We start from the raw sequence: 19,712 nt of genomic DNA, 5'->3' as shown, positions 1-19,712 counted from the left end.
GGCGCACATGTTCTTACACGTCCTTTGAGAAAACAAATATGTCGTCCAAATATACCATACATTGATTAGGTTTCAGCCCTAGTAACACGCTATCTAGTAACCGTTGGAAGGTTGCCGAAGCATTTTTGTGTCCGAAAACCATTCGCTGATACGGAAATGACCCGTCGGTGGTGAAAAAGCTGTCTTTGGTCGGTCTACCGGGGCGGCCTCCAATTGGTGGTACCTGCTTCGAAGATCCAAGGTCGTGAAGTTCCGACACTGACCCAAATTATTCAGAGTTTCAGTTATATTAGGCATTGGGTATGTATCCGATACAGTTTTTTGATTCAGGAAACGATAATCACAACAAAATGATATACCCACTATTACGACAGGAGCGGACCAGGGACTGCTACTGGTTTCTCTTATCCCATCCCTAAGCTGTTGATTAATAAATTCTTCCATGACAGGCTGTAAACTTTTTGGAACACGATATGGACGTTTATACACCGGTGCTTCATTCCCAGTGGGGATGTAATGCTGAACTAACGGTGTGGCGGGCAGTGGACCATGAGAATTAAATAACTCTTTATATTCCGTCAAAAGGTTCACCATGACTTCTCTGTCCTGCCCTTCTAAATGTGCTATTTTATTCCTCAGTGCGGACCAGCTGATAGACTCTCCCGGCATTGTGTAATCTGCTGCGAAATCCTTATCCAGTTCATCTTCCCCTATTATCTCCAGATTCGCTATTACGGTACCCCATGCTAACTGCACCTCTTGTAGGACACGCTACGGCCCGTAAAACACTTCATTTTATCCAGCGGCTCATTCTCAGACAAAGGTTCAACGACACACAACGAATTTACCAGCACGCTAGCTCCAAAATCTGCCCAGATTATTTTCCCTGTACCCTTCGGTATCCTGCGGCTTAAAGCTAAGCGACCTTGTACACAGTTTAGGTGGTCCACCCGACGTCTGGGCGGTTCCTTGCGACAGTAATGGTTTTACGGCCGCAGAACCTAGCCGAAATTGTATTCCGTCCAGTTCTACTGTTGCCGATCCAGGTTAGCTTTTGCGTGATGCGCAACCAGGAAATCAAATCCGAGTATGACGTCATAACTGCTGCCAACAACTGGAAGAACTTCTACCTTCACCTGGAAGTAGCTCATTTCCACTCGGAAGTTTAACACCACTGGTCCGAGTGACTTCACCTGTCCCCCACCCAGGCCACTTAACGCCGAGTGTGTTGTTTTTAAATCTACTTTACCGAGTACATTTCTACTCCCCACGGATACCTGAGACCCGGTATCCAATACAAATTTGCACAGTCTGCCCATAACCAAGCTGGTCAGAAAAAAGTCTGCCACTGATTCTGCACTAGCATTCATCCTTACCAGGGGCGTTGCACAGTGGACACACCACCCCCTGCCTCGTTTAACTGAGGGGGGTGAGGCCCACCTTGCGGTTTCCTATCACGTTTCTGCCAGGACCCGTTACAGTCACGCTCCCGATGACCCCAACGTCTGCATTTCCTGTACTGCACTTCCTTGCAGTCGCGTCTAATGTGGCCCTTCCGACCACATCTGAAACATTTTATTTCTGCATTAAACACTGCTTTCCTGCCCCGCGTCTTTGTTACTGCTTCAACTTGCGGGAGGTTTCGGGTTGTATTCCCCGGAAAAATGCCTCTAGATCCCTACGCTCAGCTTCCTGCAGAATGGCTTCATTAACCCTATCAGAATCAGTTAGCTCATAGTTATTAACATTAATTTTTCGAATTCGATCTACAAAAGCTTCTATTAATTCCCCATTCCTTTGATATATTCTATTAAATTGTTCCCGATAATATCTAGACGTATTTTTCTTCCGATACCTTTCCAGCAACGCTTTTTTTGCATACTTCAAATGTCCGAGCATCCCTTAATTCTTCATAGCATGTAACGTACGCTCTGACATCACCAGTTACTTTCAACTTAGCCACATGCAAAAGTGTTTCTGCACCCCAATTTCCAATTTAGCGACCGTGCTAAGGTTCTAAAAAAAATCATAACATCCTCCCCAGCTTTTCCCTAGACAGGGGCGACCAAGGACGCAGCGTTAGTGTCAAGAATTAGTGCATTAACAGGAAACCATTCTTTGCACGCTTCTTTAGAACGAGCAATCTCTATCTCTAATTCCGACACTCGCTCAAGTAGCTGCTGAATAGCCACCTCGGCTGACACAGACTACTCAGTCACTACCAGCTATCGAATCAAGACTACAGTAAGCCCAGAAAGAAGAACAGGAAGGGAAGACAGCCTATGCTACAGGTTCAGACAAAGCACCAAACGAAAAATTGGCACTTACTTGTCATGTTGCAGGAGTTGCTGATCCATTGTTGCCCTTCTCAGGTGCCACATATCCTCGTCGATTACCAGACACAATTTCCTCCAAAGGGAGAAGACCACTACTGTCACCAATTGTAACAGGAGTGTGTGATGCGCAGGTTGCCTAACTGACACCACTTGTAATAGGATGACCAGAGTGGTTGACGTGGTCGAGGTTGTAGGGCGTGGCTGGGTAGAAGAAGGTGGCTGTTTCTAGCAACCTTCCTCTTTATTGTTGGTCATTCCAATACATTTTCCAGTAGCTCAGCCCCACCGCTCATGTAGGGGTGGAGACGTGCTGATGCACGCAGCCCAGGGAACCCGACGCCGTGCTCGGTCAGCGGCTGCGCAGGTGGTAGGTTAGCGGCACGAGGACCGGCCTAGCGCGCCTCCTGCAAAATCAGAGGCTCGTGACGACGCCGGGAGTCGCCCTCTGCCGGCCGGTCCTCGGGAACAGCGTCACTGATGATGACGACGTAACAGCGACCGAACGCCCAATCGGTCGAATTGAATGCCCACGCCCACCTCTGATGCCCTTAAATAGTGCAGACCGCTGCTGAATCCGCCGGTTGCGCTTTGCTTACTAGAACGTTCTCAATGAGTTGGCTAACGCAACCGCGCCACACGTGGCCCGCGCCTGCGTAATTCTGCTTATGCTGCATTCTGGCTGTTGATGGCTGCCGCCCACGTACACACATAACGATGCTCATTGCAAATCTGTGTCACCTGCATAACGCGCCGGCCAGCCTTCGTCTGCCGTTTGCTGTGAGGCTGGCACATCGCGTACTGAAACACACTAAATCACAATTTCGCGCCATATTTCCTTACAATAACCCCTTGTCCTCTACACAAGGATAAACGGAGTTATAAGCAACTACACTCCTGGAAATGGAAAAAAGAACACATTGACACCGGTGTGTCAGACCCACCATACTTGCTCCGGACACTGCGAGAGGGCTGAAAAAGCAATGATCACACGCACGGCACAGCGGACACACCAGGAACCGCGGTGTTGGCCGTCGAATGGCGCTAGCTGCGCACCATTTGTGCACCGCCGCCGTCAGTGTCAGCCAGTTTGCCGTGGCATACGGAGCTCCATCGCAGTCTTTAACACTGGTAGCATGCCGCGACAGCGTGGACGTGAACCGTATGTGCAGTTGACGGACTTTGAGCGAGGGCGTATAGTGGGCATGCGGGAGGCCGGGTGGACGTACCGCCGAATTGCTCAATACGTGGGGCGTGAGGTCTCCACAGTACATCGATGTTGTCGCCAGTGGTCGGCGGAAGGTGCACGTGCCCGTCGACCTGGGACCGGACTGCAGCGACGCACGGATGCACGCCAAGACCGTAGGATCCTACGCAGTGCCGTAGGGGACTGCACCGCCACTTCCCAGCAAATTAGGGACACTGTTGCTCCTGGGGTATCATCGAGGACCATTCGCAACCGTCTCCATGAAGCTGGGCTACGGTCCCGCACACCGTTAGGCCGTCTTCCGCTCACGCCCCAACATCGTGCAGCCCGCCTCCAGTGGTGTCGCGACAGGCGTGAATGGAGGGACGAATGGAGACGTGTCGTCTTCAGCGATGAGAGTCGCTTCTGCCTTGGTGCCAATGATGGTCGTATGCGTGTTTGGCGCCGTGCAGGTGAGCGCCACAATCAGGACTGCATACAACCGAGGCACACAGGGCCAACACCTGGCATCATGGTGTGGGGAGCGATCTCCTACACTGGCCGTACACCTCTGGTGATCGTCGAGGGGACACTGAATAGTGCACGGTACATCCAAACCGTCATCGAACCCATCGTTCTACCATTCCTAGACCGGCAAGGGAACTTGCTGTTCCAACAGGACAATGCACGTCCGCATGTATCCCGTGCCACCCAACGTGCTCTAGAAGGTGTAAGTCAACTACCCTGGCCAGCAAGATCTCCGGATCTGTCCCCCATTGAGCATGTTTGGGACTGGATGAAGGGTCGTCTCACGCGGTCTGCACGTCCAGCACGAACGCTGGTCCAACTGAGGCGCCAGGTGGAAATGGCATGGCAAGCCGTTCCACAGGACTACATCCAGCATCTCTACGATCGACTCCATGGGAGAATAGCATCCTGCATTACTGCGAAAGGTGGATATACACTGTACTAGTGCCGAGATTGTGCATGCTCTGTTGCCTGCGTCTATGTGCCTGTGGTTCTGTCAGTGTGATCATGTGATGTATCTGACCCCAGGAATGTGTCAATAAAGTTTCCCCTTCCTGGGACAATGAATTCACGGTGTTCTTATTTCAATTTCCAGGAGTGTAGTTGGGCCTGATGGGGCCAGCACCTAGAAGTTATAGGGACGGTAGGTTAAGTCACAAACGGTGAGAGGATGAAGACGGCGAATTTGGTCGCACAGTAAAGTTTTTTTTTTTTTTTCTTTAAATGTGAGAGATGTCGAGTTTTAAGAAGAAGTAGATAGGAGCTATCTTGGAATCGCTGCATTGTCGTATAGAGAGTTAAACAGGCGATACCATCGTATCAACGATGCGCCGTGCACTCTACCTTCATGAAGGAGAAATCCTTCAGAAATTACGCTCAATGTAGTTGTTTCTAATTCAACTCCATGCGCTTTCTTTGCCCACTATGGAAATCTCTAGATTCTCGTCGAGTTTTGTTTTCCTCCTCTCGTTATCAACAGCATTGATATCCAATGACAATGTTTGTATCCAAGAATATGAACTCAAACCTGGCAGGCGAGCTTATCTATTCCTACAGGAAAAGTAATACCTCCAGGGCCGTGTACCTTGCACATTGCAGCTAGCACCCGCAGCGCCCAGCCGATCGATTTATTCCTTCAATTTTCGGTTTCGTAAATCGATCGTCTGCCTATCTCTTTCATCTGTGTGTCATTGTCTCTTATATTTCCATACGACTTTCATAATCCCGGGCAACGAGATGCCCCACCTGCACGAAACTGATGTCAGTTTTCTTTGTCATTTTCACACATGACTTTATGGTGTTTAGCAAATATAATAATGTGTGAGAAACTTCTTCTCATAATGTGAGCACTATCACACTTGGATTGTTAGCCCACAGAGGCATTTAACTTTGTTTACTTATTGGTATGGAACATGCCGTAATTTAATATGATATTTGTGTATTTCATTTTTATATTTTCATGTTTATGTAACGATTATGTATGGGTTGAAATGGATTTCATAGGAACTTTGTTATGGGATGCAACTGACATAATGTTAAAACTTTAATTACTTTGTCCTACAGAATGCTAATCGTTTACCCTTCATTGATCAGTTAATAGGGAGAATTTTCGGGGACTGGTAAGGTGAAGCTGTGGCAAGTCATTTCTGTAGGGAAGGCCAAACACATTTCTCCCTCCGGCGCCACAGTGAAGTACTGGAACAGTAGGGTATCTTGGTTTAAGGGTTAGTGGGTTTTTCTGTCTTTGGGGTGTGTCATCTTTTCCTCTTCAACTCCACCCTTCTGAATTTTCTATTTCATTTCTTATTTCTCGTCAGAGTACCAAGCTAATCATCCCTCTGTCCACATGCATAAGTCTCTATTGCTGAGAGCCTTCTCAATTACCATGTCAACATTTGTCATTGTTGACTAAAGCCTATTATGTAGGAGGATCCGGGTAACAAGCTAGCATTTATGTACTATTGAAGATACTAAATTTACTTGAATATGTTTAATTTATGCTGCCTAACTATGTAATTGTTGTGACTTAACTGTCACTTATGAACCAACTTACTAATGCATAATGTAATTTTAAACCGAACCCACTGTAACAACGCTTCAAGCATGATGTCACGCGTAATCCCACTTCTGACGCGCGCCGCTCTGTCATAGCGCCATAATTACTGTTTTGTTGGTCATCGTTGAATAAACCATGTCGATTACGTACATCTATTCCCCTTTATTCAGTAATGCTATACCCCTTTTGGGACATTTGTATTCATCACTGCTCATTCTGAAACCCATAAATTTCCACTCAAAGCCAGAAGTTTTTGTGCAGCATTTTGTTGTGCTTATTGCACAGCCCCGCCCCCCCCCCCCCCCCCATAAACCATGGACCTTGCCGTTGGTGGGGAGGCTTGCGTGCCTCAGCGATACAGATAGCCTTACCGTAGGGACAACCACAAACGGAGAGGTATCTGTTGAGAGGCCAACAAACGTGTGGTTCCTGAAGAGGGGCAGCAGCCTTTTCAGTAGTTGCAAGGGCAACAGTCTGGATGATTGACTGATCTGGCCTTGTAACAATAACCAAAACGGCCTTGCTGTGCTGGTACTGCGAATGGCTGAAGGCAAGGGGAAACTACGGCCGTAATTTTTCCCGAGGGCATGCAGCTTTACTGTATGGTTAAATGATGATGGCGTCCTCTTGGGTAAAATATTCCGGAGGTAAAATAGTCCCCCATTCGGATCTCCAGGCGGGGACTACTCAAGAGGATGTCGTTATCAGGAGAAAGAAAACTGGCGTTCTATGGATCGGAGTGTGGAATGCCAGATCCCTTAATAGGGCAGGTAGGTTAGAAAATTTAAAAAGGGAAATGGGTAGGTTGAAGTTAGATATAGTGGGAATTAGTGAAGTTTGGTGGCAGGAGGCACAAGACTTCTGGTCAGGTGACTACAGGGTTATAAACACAAAATCAAATAGGGGTAATGCAGGAATAGGTTTAATAATGAATAGGAAAATAGGAATGCGGGTAAGCTACTACAAACAGCATAGTGAACGCATTATTGTGGCCAAGATAGATACGAAGCCCACACCTACTACAGTAGTACAAGTTTATATGCCAACTAGCTCTGCAGATGACGAAGAAATTGAAGAAATGTATGATGAGATAAAAGAAATTATTCAGGCAGTGAAGGGAGACGAAAATTTAATAGTCATGGGTGACTGGAATTCGAGTGTAGCAAAAGGGAGAGAAGGAAACATAGTAGGTGAATAAATATTGGGGCTAAGAAATGAAAGAGGAAGCCGCCTGGTAGAATTTTGCACAGAGCTCGACTTAATCATAGCTAACACTTGGTTTAACAACCATGAAAGAAGGTTGTATACATTGAAGAACCCTGGAGATACTAAAAGGTATCAGATAGATTATATAATGGTAAGACAGAGATTTAGGAACCAGGTTTTAAATTGTAAGACATTTCCAGGGGCAGATGTGGACTCTGACCACAATCTATTGGTTATGACCTGTAGATTAAAATTGAAGAAACAGCAAAAAGGTGGGAAATTAAGGAGATGGGACCTGGATAGACTGAAAGAAGCAGAGGTTGTACAGAGTTTCAGGGAGAGCATAAGGGAACAATTGACAGGAATGGGGGAAAGAAATACAGTAGAAGAAGAATGGGTAGCTTTGAGGGATGAAGTAGTGAAGGCAGCAGAGGATCAAGTAGGTAAAAAGACGAGGGCTAGTAGAAATCCTTGGGTAACAGAAGAAATATTGAATTTAATTGATGAAAGGAGAAAATATAAAAATGCAGTAAATGAAGCAGGCAAAAATAAATACAAACGTCTCAAAAATGAGATTGACAGGAAGTGCAAAATGGGTAAGCAGGGATGGCTAGAGGACAAATGTAAGGATATAGAGGCTTATCTCACTAGGGGTAAGATAAATACTGCCTACAGGAAAATTAAAGAGACCTTTGGAGATAAGAGAACCACTTGTATGAACATCAAGAGCTCAGATGGAAACCCAGTTCTAAGCAAAGAAGAGAAAGCAGAAAAGTGGAAGGAGTATATAGAGGGTCTCCACAAGGGCGATGTACTTGAGGGCAATATTATGGAAATGGAAGAGGATGTAGATGAAGATGAAATGGGAGATATGATATTGCGTGAAGAGTTTGACAGAGCACTGAAAGACCTGAGTCGAAACAAGGCCCTCAGAGTAGATAACATTCCATTGGAACTACTGACGGCCTTGGGAGAGCCAGTCATGACAAAACTCTACCATCTGGTGAGCAAGATGTATGAAACAGGCGAAATACCCTCAGACTTCAAGAAGAATATAATAATTCCAATCCCAAAGAAAGCAGGTGTTGACAGATGTGAAAATTACCGAACAATCAGTTTAATAAGCCACAGCTGCAAAATACTAACACGAATTCTTTACAGATGAAGGGAAAAACTAGTAGAAGCTGACCTCGGGGAAGATCAGTTTGGACTCTGTAGAAACACTGGAACACGTAAGGCAATACTGACCTTATGACTTATCTTAGAAGAAAGAATAAGGAGAGGCAAACCTACGTTTCTAGTATTTGTAGACTTAGAGAAAGCTTTTGACAATGTTGACTAGAATACTCTCTTTCAAATTCTAAAGGTGGCAGGGGTAAAATACAGGGAGCGAAAGGCTATTTACAATTTTTACAGAAACCAGATGGCAGTTATAAGAGTCGAGGGACATGCAAGGGAAGCAGTGGTTGGGAAGGGAGTGAGACAGGGTTGTAGCCTCTCCCCGATGTTATTCAATCTGTATATTGAGCAAGCAGTAAAGGAAACAAAAGAAAAATTTGGAGTAGGTATTAAAATCCATGGAGAAGAAACAAAAACTTTGAGGTTCGCCGATGACATTGTAATTCTGTCAGAGACAGCAAAGGACTTGGAAGAGCAGTTGAATGGAATGGACAGTGTCTTGAAAGGAGGATATAAGATGAACATCAACAAAAGTAAAACGAGGATAATGGAATGTAGTCGAATTAAGTCGGGTGTTGCTGAGGAAATTAGATTATGAAATGAGACACTTAAAGTAGTAAAGGAGTTTCGCTATTTGGGGAGCAAAATAACTGATGATTGTCGAAGTAGAGAGGATATAAAATGTAGACTGGCAATGGCAAGGAAAGCGTTTCTGAAGAAGAGAAATCTGTTAACATCGAGCATAGATTTAAGTGTCAGGAAGTCGTTTCTGAAAGTATTTGTATGGAGTGTAGCCATGTATGGAAGTGAAACATGGACGATAAAATGTTTTGTACAAGAAGAGAATAGAAGCTTTCGAAATGTGGTGCTACAGAAGAATGCTGAGGATTAGATGGGTAGATCGCATAACTAATGAGGAAGTATTGAATAGGATTGGGGAGAAGAGAAGTTTGTGGCACAACTTGACCAGAAGAAGGGATCGGTTGGCAGGACATGTTCTGAGGCATCAAGGGATCACCAATTTAGCATTGGAGGGCAGCGTGGAGGGTAAAAATCGTAGAGGGAGACCAAGAGATGAGTACACTAAGCAGATTCAGAAGGATGTAGGTTGCAGTAGGTACTGGGAGATGAAGAAGCTTGCATAGGATAGAGTAGCATGGAGAGCTGCATCAAACCAGTCTCAGGACTGAAGACCACAACAACAACAACAACAACAACATTGCACAGCGCACGTGCACACTGCATGCCGCATTTGACTGTCGCAGCCGCTTCGGCTCCGCTTCTCAGCTACCACGTGCTCTTCTGATGTAGCGCAAGATTCGGCCTTGCAGCCAGCTGCCGCCCTGACATGGCGTAGTCTTAGAGTCATCTGTAGCGTGCCGCTCTATCATAGCCGCCACACTGGCTCCCGCTGTATTACTAGTGCTACCACGATGTTAACGCGTCATTCCTATGAACACAATTTCCAGTCACAGACATTTGAGATAGAAATGTCAAACAGTAGATTTCTAGCAAACTGTTCTTCAAAATGGTTCAAATGGCTCTGAGCACTATGGGACTTAACATCTATGGTTATCAGTCCCCTAGAACTTAGAAGTACTTAAACCTAACTAACCTATGGACAGCACACAACACCCAGCCACCCGTCGGGAAATGAACCCGGGAACCCGGGCGTGGGAAGCGAGAACGCTACCGCACGACCACGAGATGCGGCCTCAAACTGCTATTATTGTAATATTATTACGCCACTAATAAACTTTCATTTCACTATAGCTTACTCACTTAGTTATCGCGCCTGTTTGCCAATGTTTTTATACCTGAAAGCTCGTTCGTGATTCCCTTGTCAACAGATTTACCTGCTTTATCTAATATATCAAATGATCACCTATTAATGTCAATTGATGACCTGTTAAAACATGAGCTAGGACAAATTTCTTACGTTCGCCTGCTAGCACACATAAATGAAAGACAAACAGCCACTAAACTACATACAACCATTATACCCAACGCCACAGTAACCCCAGCCACTGCTATTCTTATTATTGTACTGGTATGGACCTCGTACAAAAATGGATTTTGCAAACAATTAAGAGCCTCCCCTCCAATACTTCCAGAACCCCAGCCTCAGGGCGAATATTGCCCTTGACTAGGAGAAAAAACCTATCAGGCATGTGCCCTCCCTTAGTTTTAAGAGTGCAATTGTGATATCAACTAATGTGGAAAAACAAGTGTAGCTTAGTGAAGTGCTCCTGAAGTGTTAACTCCCTTTTTAAATGTGTTTGAAACGTGTGAACCTCCCTTCATACGCCACTGTGCTGAGTTCCAATGAACAGGCTTGGCCACAGCCATCCCCACTTCACACCGGCAGCTTGTGCGCTGCCTGCTGAGGACAACACACCACACCACTCGCCCTGCATGTGACTCCTTTGGTGATGCGAATATGTTAATTTTATTTTTTAAAAAGAGAACATTTGGCATGTATGCTACTTTGAAACCACACTTGTTCGCTCATTTAATTTTGTTCTGATGTTTTGCAACTAATGTGATTTTATTCTGATGTTATGTAATGTTTATGTCTTGTTTTTGTAAACACATAATATGTTGTCATGCATAAGTCCTTTTGTGACCCCTAGGAGGTCTTTAAAGTCTCTACCCCCTCCCATAGGTTGAGGCCCCTGCCGTCTTCTGTGGGAGCCATTAATATCCAAGTAATGTCTACTTTGTTTTGAAACCTAAACTGATCTACATCTAAATTACTCAAATGGTTCAAATTGTTCTGGGCGCTATGGGACTTAACTTCTAAGGTCATCAATCCCCTAGAACTTAGAACTACTTAAACCTAACTAATCTAAGGACATCACACACATCCATGCCCGAGGCAGGATTCGAACCTGCGACCGTAGCGGTCGCGCGGTTCCAGGCTGTAGCGCCTAGAACCGCTCGGCCACCCCGGCCGGCTAAATTACTCGCTTTTTGAGCGAATTCACTTACGTTCTCCACTCTCATGGAAGGGGGAGAACTGTAACGATGAGCTAGACAGTAGGGGATTTTACTTTATTATATTAGCTTTCAAAAGATAACTTTATTTTTCTTGTTATGGGCAAGCATTGACCGGCAGCATCGGCTGCCTGTAATTTTTCTGTCCCACGGTCCAGCAACAGGAAGTCAGCACCAAGGTAGGCAATCTCGATCACGCGCCTCTCTTATGTGCTGATAGAGTAACGCTGTGACACTGACCAGACCATGCTCTGGAAAGTTCCATTGCCGCCCCTGTGGATTTCTCAGTCCTGACCAATCAGGGCGGAGGAAGCCGCGTGGCGTGTTGAATGCACCTGGACGCCCATCGCATGATCCGCTCTTTTGCACGTGCGCTCTGCAGCACCCAGTGCTGCAGCGCCGTAGTCTTATAGTTTTCATAGCTGGCATGCCGCTCGAACTTGAACGATTGGCAGACAGCAACTTTCGTTAGATTCACTAACTATGTTTCGGCAAACTCTATGCCCTGGCTCACCTTCGCCTCCCTAGGCATGATGATGTGATCCTTCATAAGGCAAAAGTGGTCAATAAAAGACCTATTACTTCAACTCTTTTAATGATTCCTTCAAGCCCACAGCCTTCCTATCTGACCGTCCTGTACAAATAGGAGGAAACCCTAATAACTGCTCCAGTGGGATTTATCTTCTGCCAATCACCTCATAGTGGTTTGCAGAGTGTAGATGGGTTTGATCACCTTCCTGAGATGAGGTTGCTGTTGGAGATTTACAGTTCTGATCCTGAGAATCACGAATACCTTCTGGTAAATTCAAAATAGGAGTTCCAGATTGAAGAGATGTAATCTTCTAAAACCATTTCATCTGTTTGACTGTCTGAGGGACATCTACTTTATGATGTCACAGAAGTGGTTGCTTGCAATGCACTCAGATCAGCAGATCTTTCAAATTTACTTTCAAGTGGTCCTTTTGAGTGAATTAATGGTTCACCTAAAATATTGTTTTGCTGATTGTGCCTTAAGCCTACTTTATCCATATTGAAAACAAAACTGGCTCTTGAATCTCAATGGTTCTTGATTCATCAAGTAAAGTTGTTTTGAAAAATTCAAGTGTGTCTGTAGGCAGTTCAAATTCCACAATCTTTAGATATGTATAGGCTTTCTTCTGTGAATACAGCGTTCCTTAATCCAAGGTGTTTTCATTGGGTCTTGATGGCAAGTCTGCATGCATTTGTTGCAATCTACATTTTCAACATTGAAAGAAAGGTTTCCACATTTTTAAAAGCTTCCTACATTTTGTCTTCATCGACAACAGATTTTAACGCTTCTGTGGAGGGAGAAGCAAAATTTGCCTTCGTAATTGTCTTTGATCTATCACACTTTCACTTTTGTTTCCAGCATCTGGCAGTATTCTTGCATTATGCTTATGGTGGCTGGAAAACAACAACACTGCAAGGCTGAAGAACATTTTTTTTTGCATTTGGTGGCAAACTGAAAATAGGTATACTCTTCTGTGAATGGAAGTCACTTCTGTGTTTAAAGGCTTGAGTCCAACCAAAACAAAGGAAAAGTGAAATTTTCCAGCAAGAAGGGATAAAAGCAGTTGGCACCATACTCACAAAAGGTTGGTCCACCATCCAGCCGGTGGGTTATCATGTAAGGCTGGTCGGTAACAGCACACTTTAAATATCATAAATGCATTTATTACACACTTAGGCAAGAAGAACAAACATAGCTGTACACAAGTCGGGTACCAAGAAAGGACATAGAACAAAGGCGGTTCAAAGAAGTCAGAGTCAAAGATAGGACACACTGCGCCAGAGACGCCACAGAGCCCCCTCCCCCTGGATCAAATAGCTCTGAGCACTATGGAACTTAGCATCTGAGGTCATCAGTCCCCTAGAACTTAGAACTACTTAAACGTAACAAACCTAAGGACATCACACACACCCATGCCCAAGGTAGGACTCGAACCTGCGACCGTAGCGGTCACGTGGTTCCAAACTGATGCGCCTAGAACTGTTGAGCCACACCGACTGGTCCTCCCCCTGGTAGCATGGAGCACGGTGGAGGGAAGCTTCATCACTCAAATCCATAATCGTCATGCCAGCACAGTGGTTGTAGACGGCCGCTGGCGCGAAAAGTAGGTGCATCTGAAACTGCACTGCATGCTGCCAACTACTGCGTAGGCAGTGAGACATTAGTAGAAGGGAGGTCCGCAGCGTCAGGAGGCAGAGCAGCAGTGCTGGGAGGCAGGTTGGAAGTGTCAGCCAATTAACAGACACGTTCTGTGGTCGTCCATCTAGGTGTATTAAGAACGTGTTCGCACCAAAGTGTAGCACGTGGAAATGGCCCAAATAAGGTGGTTGCAAGGCCGTTCACACGGAGTCACGACGCAGCATCACAAATTCACACAATGCAAGGTCCTTGTGGATGAAAACAGGTGGGATGGAGTGAGGGTGTGGCAAGGGGGTGCACACGAACCCGTTCAAGCAGAGCCGGAAGATCCATAGTCTCAGCTGATGGTGAATCCTCCACGACTTCTGCTGGAAGAAAGAGGGGCTCGCTGTATAGTATTTCAGTGAGTGATGCGTTCAAGTCTTCTTTATGGGTCAAGTGAATGCCCAGCAGGACCCAAGGGAGGGCCTCAGACCTTATGCCGCCATGGCACATAAGCTCGGCCTTGAGAGTGCGATGCCAACGTTCAACCAGCCTGTTCGTCTGCGGGTGGTACACTGTGGTGTGGAATTTAGCAACACCACAGAGTTTGCACAGTTGTGCAAAGAGGACAGACTCAAACTGTCATCCCTGGTCAGTAGTGAGAGACAGGAGACAGCTGAAATGAGCAACCAACGTCGAGACGAAAGAATGAGCGACGGTCTCAGCCATGATGTCAACAAGAAGGACCACCTCAACCTAGCGGGTTATGCAGTCGATGATCGATAAGATGTATCTGTAACCCTCGGAAGGGGGAGGGGACCAACGACGTCGATTTGGACGTGCTGAAGACGCCCTCTTGGAACGTCAAACTTGTTTAATGGAGGTAGAGCATGCCTGCCAACCTTGCCACGCTGGCATGATACGCATACGCAGGTCCAAGTGCGACAGTCATGCTTCACGCCAGGCCAGACAAAGTGCTCAGTAGCCAGCCTCATAGTGGTTCGCGTTCCAGAGTGAGCCAAGCCTTACAAAGCAGTAAAGATCCCGTGACGAAGGGCAGCAGGGACCAGGAGGTGGGGAGTGCCAACAGAGATGTTGCAAATGACTGGGGTCGTCGACCCTTGTAGGATATGAGATAAGACAGAGAGCGATGACTTGTTGTTCAAAATTAATCGCTGTATATTGTCGTCTTCGGCCTGAAGTTGGGCGATCTCTTCCAGATTCAACAGCGTGGTTCGCACACATATGCGGGATAGGTAGTCTGCCACAACATGGATATAGCAGACGTCGGAAGAGTTCTAGCAGATGTAATCCATATGACAGAAACACCTTGATGGAAGGTCCTTAGCTAGGTTACATATAGCGTCCTTGAGCGGCTTGTGATCTAATTAGATCGAGAAAGGTCGCCCCTTGAGGTCACTACTGAAGTATTTAATCGCCTCGTACAATGCGAGGAGCTCACAGTCGAAAGCCAACCACTTACACTGGCTCTTAGTTAGTTTCTTTGAAAAGAAGCGGAGCAGTTGGGTTGAGTCCATGGTGTGTTGCTGTAAAACAGCGCACACAACTGAGGCATCAGTTTTGATCGAAACACAGACTTCAGGATCATGGTGGGCGAGAGTAACAGCTTTTGCTAGTTCAGTTTTTAAGTTATTAAATGCGTCAAGCATGGGTTTGGTCCAGTCCAACTTCCGTTTCCCCATGGTGTTTTTGCCAGAGAGAGTGTCAGTGAGGGCCATTTGGACAGCGGCAGCTTGAGGAATATGGCGGCGGTAAAAGTTTGCCATACCCAGAAAATGACGGAGCTAAGCATAGTCCTCAGGAAGAGGAACATCGAGTACGGTTTCAACACGAGAACTCGTCGGATGGGGGCCCTTGGCAGAAACAGAATGGCCTAAGAAGGTAACAGATGTGGAACAGAGTTGAGATTTATTATGGTTGATCACTATGCCATTGGCATCAAGGACCGAACGGACTGCACAAGGTGAATTTGATGCCCCCTCAGCAAAGGAGGAAAGATCAGTATATCATCTAAGTAAGCAAACGCAAATGGCAGAGGTAGCAAAATGGAATCAATGAATTACTGCCACGTCTGCACAGCATTTTTCAATCCATAAGGCATGTAACAGTATTCAAATCGGCCGAAGGGTGTAATGATGGCTGTCTTCAGAATATCCGGTATCTAACACAGAGAAAAACCAACAACCATGAAGTAATTGCGTGAAATCCGGGATATGAGGAATGCGATAGTTATCGATAACTGTGCAATCATTAAGACACCTGTAGTACCCAAACATACATAAGAAGCCGTCCTTGTTAGAAACAAGGTGGATAGGTTACTATCGGAGGGGTGTAATCCTGAACGATTTCTTTTGCATGTAAACATTTGGAATCATTAAGGTGCCTGGCCTCGTAATGTACAGATGAGCCATCTGTGGTGTGAATTATGACAAGTGTCATTACTGATGGATGATACTCGATAAGGGAGGCCGCCAAGAGGGGTCAAGAGGGGGGTCTGGAGGCAACGTTGGTTCACTGACCTTGCCGGATCGGGGCAGCATAGGTGGGACGTCAGCTGTAGCCAACGATGGAAGGTGTGGTGCAGTAGCCACACGGTGCGAGAAATCCAGCGTAGCATGAGCAGCTACATCGTGGAGACTCCTCTGCAGCGATGTGAAAACAGCAGCAGGCGGTGGAATGCTCGACACAGGAGAAAATTGGTGAGAAGATGCAGTAGATGCGTGAGATGGTTCGCCTCATTGCGGTTCTGCAGATAGGCGACGTATAGTGCGCTGTGCATGTGAGAATTCAGCGTAGGCAGAGGCAATGCAGGTGTGTAACACATCATTCTGGATGCAGAGTTCGTCGATTTGTGTGCGCGCGTCCGACAAATCAGAGAGCCGTGTAGTAATACGCTTGAGCAGAGATGCACATGTAGAAAGCATAGCCAAGGGGATGGGAAGCGAAGTCATGCTGAACTTGACTTGTTTGGGTATGGAAAACTAGAACCAGACATACGGCACAGTGTGGCGGCCTGCAGGTCTGGTGAAAGTTCGTTATGTTGTAGAAAGTCCAACCCCATCACAGTTTCACCCACGTCAGCAACAAGGAAAGTCCAGGGGAAGGTGTGGACTGGAGATAAGCTAAGCGACATCTTGGCGGAGCCAAGGACCACAATAGGAGAATGATTGGCGGCAATCAAAGCAAGATTAGCAGGTGAAAGGATGTTACCAGCATGCTTGGCCGCGATAACGGTGACGTTGGCGCCAGTGTCGACGAGAAAGCGAGTGCCCGATGACAAATCAGTGGCGTAGAGGTGTCGCGCCACTGAAACGAGTGGTGCGGCATCAGACGGTAGGCCCCGTGAAGGAATGTGGCGGGATATGGAGCCTAAAGGTGCTGGCGGAATCGTTTGGGTAAGCGTCCCCATAAGTAGCATGGTACCAGCACAGCGGGTAGGCTGGGAGGCGAGGTGGTGTGGAGAGGAAGGGGTCGGCAGCTGGCTGCATTGGGGCTGGTAGCCGCTTGGGCTGCTGCTCAGGCGAGGTCGGCGGCCGTCGAGAGACCACAGACAGAACCTCCTGTAGGCCGCTAGGTGGCAGCTCCTGACTGGCAGCTGAGGTGCTGAGGTGGAGGCGCTGGACTCCACCAGCAGAGCGCGGAACTGAAGATGCAGGCATGTCAACTGATGGTGATGGAGAAGTCGTCCATGACAGGCGGTGTCGGTGACGAATGACAGCGTAAGCTCGATCAACCATAGGTAAATGAGCCTCGAGTGGGTCAGCAAAATGAGACAGCAGATGAAGTTGTAGATCTGAAGGTATTTTGACCATCCACAATGTCCAAAGTGCAGCATCAGGTAATGCTTGGCCATAAATTAAAGCATGAAGGTGCTGCCAAAGCTGTGAAGGGGTATGGTCGTCGAGTTGCTCGTCATGAATAATGTGATGGATAGCCTCCGCTGGGGGCGGGGGCGGGGGGGGAGGGGGATGGGGGACGAAAAAGGCGCTCGGTGAGCAATGATTTCGCTATCGAATACTTGTGCGGGGCTGGTCTGGGTGAGTGTGGAGATGACCCACGAGGCTGACAAAACGTTTATCGTCGTTCGAAATAACGTGGATATCCAATAGGTGAAACGCTAACGTGAGCCAAGTCTTTTGGTTCTCTTTTTGCAAAGGAAGCAGCTTAGGAAACCTGCTGGGTAACACATTTTGAGGCAGCACAGGCAGACAGAGATCCGTGCAAGCAGAGCTGGACACCCCTGACACCAGAAGATCAGTAACATTGGACGGTGCGTTGGTCGAGGTCTGCGTGGGGGGGGGGGGGGGGGGGGGGGGTGGCCGCATGTAACACATGGTGTGGAGTGTGCAGGTGCAAAAGCGGATGGTGTATCCAAACTGCAGGCCGGGTGACAAACGTGGCACAAGTGTAAGGGCTGGTGCCGTTGCAACAGCGGGCAGAAGGTGGTCGCGGTGCAACCACAATCGGACTGACGTAATCGGCGTGGGCGGAATGGCCGGCGCCGTTACGAAAAGCACAGTTAATAGGACGCGTGGCACTAACACCGAAAGACACTGGTGGATCCATTGTTTAGAAAACAACGTGGGCTGGCTCACAAAGTCCGTTAATAATGAAGAAAAGCACAAAATACCTCGCGATCACATTACGACGTTGTCAGGGTCACCACTGTGGGTTGTCACATAAGGCTGGTTGGTAATAACACACTTTAAATATCGTAAACCCCACAAGACTAACTCACTCATGACAAAGAATGTATCAAGAGCGATGAATTGAAAAATGCTTTTTGGAATCCTTTCATAAGAAAGAACTGTCATTGGTTTTATAATGTTTCCAGTAACAGAAAAATTAGCCAGTACGGTGACAAAGTCTTTCCCTTTGTCAGGAGCAACAGTAAAAAAATCTTATGGTTTTTTGGGCGTATGACTCCTGCAATTTTTGGCGACATTCAACTCCTGTCTCATCAGTGTTAAATATTCAGCTACCATCAAGGAGAATGTCCTTATAATTTTCTTCTTGAAAGTATTTTTCAAGCTCCTCGAGCCAACTTTCTATGAAGCCTTCAGTCAAACCTGCTTTTCCTTTCGATATGATTTCCGCATTACGACATGAAATAGCTGGATTTCTTTTAATAAATAGTTTCCCCTATTTCTCTCATGGCCTATAATTTGTAAAGGGATTCTTCTTCCTGTATCCGCAATAAGTTTGTGCGCATATCTTTCACATCATTTGGACGCATTGGAAAAGCAGTTTTTGCTTTTCCTAATATACAGTATTCCAGCAGCTGGTCTTCTTGTGTTATTAAGATGTGGGTTGCCCCCATCTGCCTTCCTTCAATGCTTTTGGCACTTATCTTTGTTGATAACGTCGCTTTTGAAACATTGCGCTGTGCTAATGCTTTATTTAAAAACAAGATTCAAGGTTTTACTGCCTGTAATGCATCATTTAATCGCTTTTATGAATGTTTAAAGCTACTGCATTTTCTTCTGTTTCACTATAGGTTCAATTCTTCATCAGACATCTGCAAAAAAGAAAACAGACTATCAGGTTGATCTGAGGGAACAGATCCAGCTAACAGGAAATGACACTGCATCAAACATTTCTTTGAAGTTCTTATAGGCGCCTTCTTAACTGTTGTCTGGATTGGGGCTTAAGTTTAAGAATAGAAGTTATTGATACATATTTACTTTATGCACAGTAATTATTTTGCTTTAAGCTAAGTGGAGTAATTTCTAGAAAAAATCTCAGAAGCCATGTTTATTCAATGAGAACCTGTATCACACCTTCCACTGAATGAACCCACATTACATTTACATGCGGAATATTTTCTGAAGGCGAAAACGGAATTTTTGAAATCGTTTTTGCTGTCATGTTTAGGTGTTATGGCTTGAAGCAGATTTGCTAGTTCAGTCAAATATGGCGCTTGGAAAACAGCTCTTCCACTTTCTGATTTAGTCAGTACGAGTTTACATGGGACCGAAAATCGACTGTGGAAGTGGAAATCCAGCACTTAGAACCAGATTTCGACAACTGATTTTGAAATGTTTACGTGACCAG

Source organism: Schistocerca gregaria, chromosome 5, assembly GCF_023897955.1.
Source record: "Schistocerca gregaria isolate iqSchGreg1 chromosome 5, iqSchGreg1.2, whole genome shotgun sequence".
Taxonomy (NCBI): Eukaryota; Metazoa; Arthropoda; class Insecta; order Orthoptera; family Acrididae; genus Schistocerca; species Schistocerca gregaria.
Note: the sequence above shows the minus strand (reverse complement) of the source record.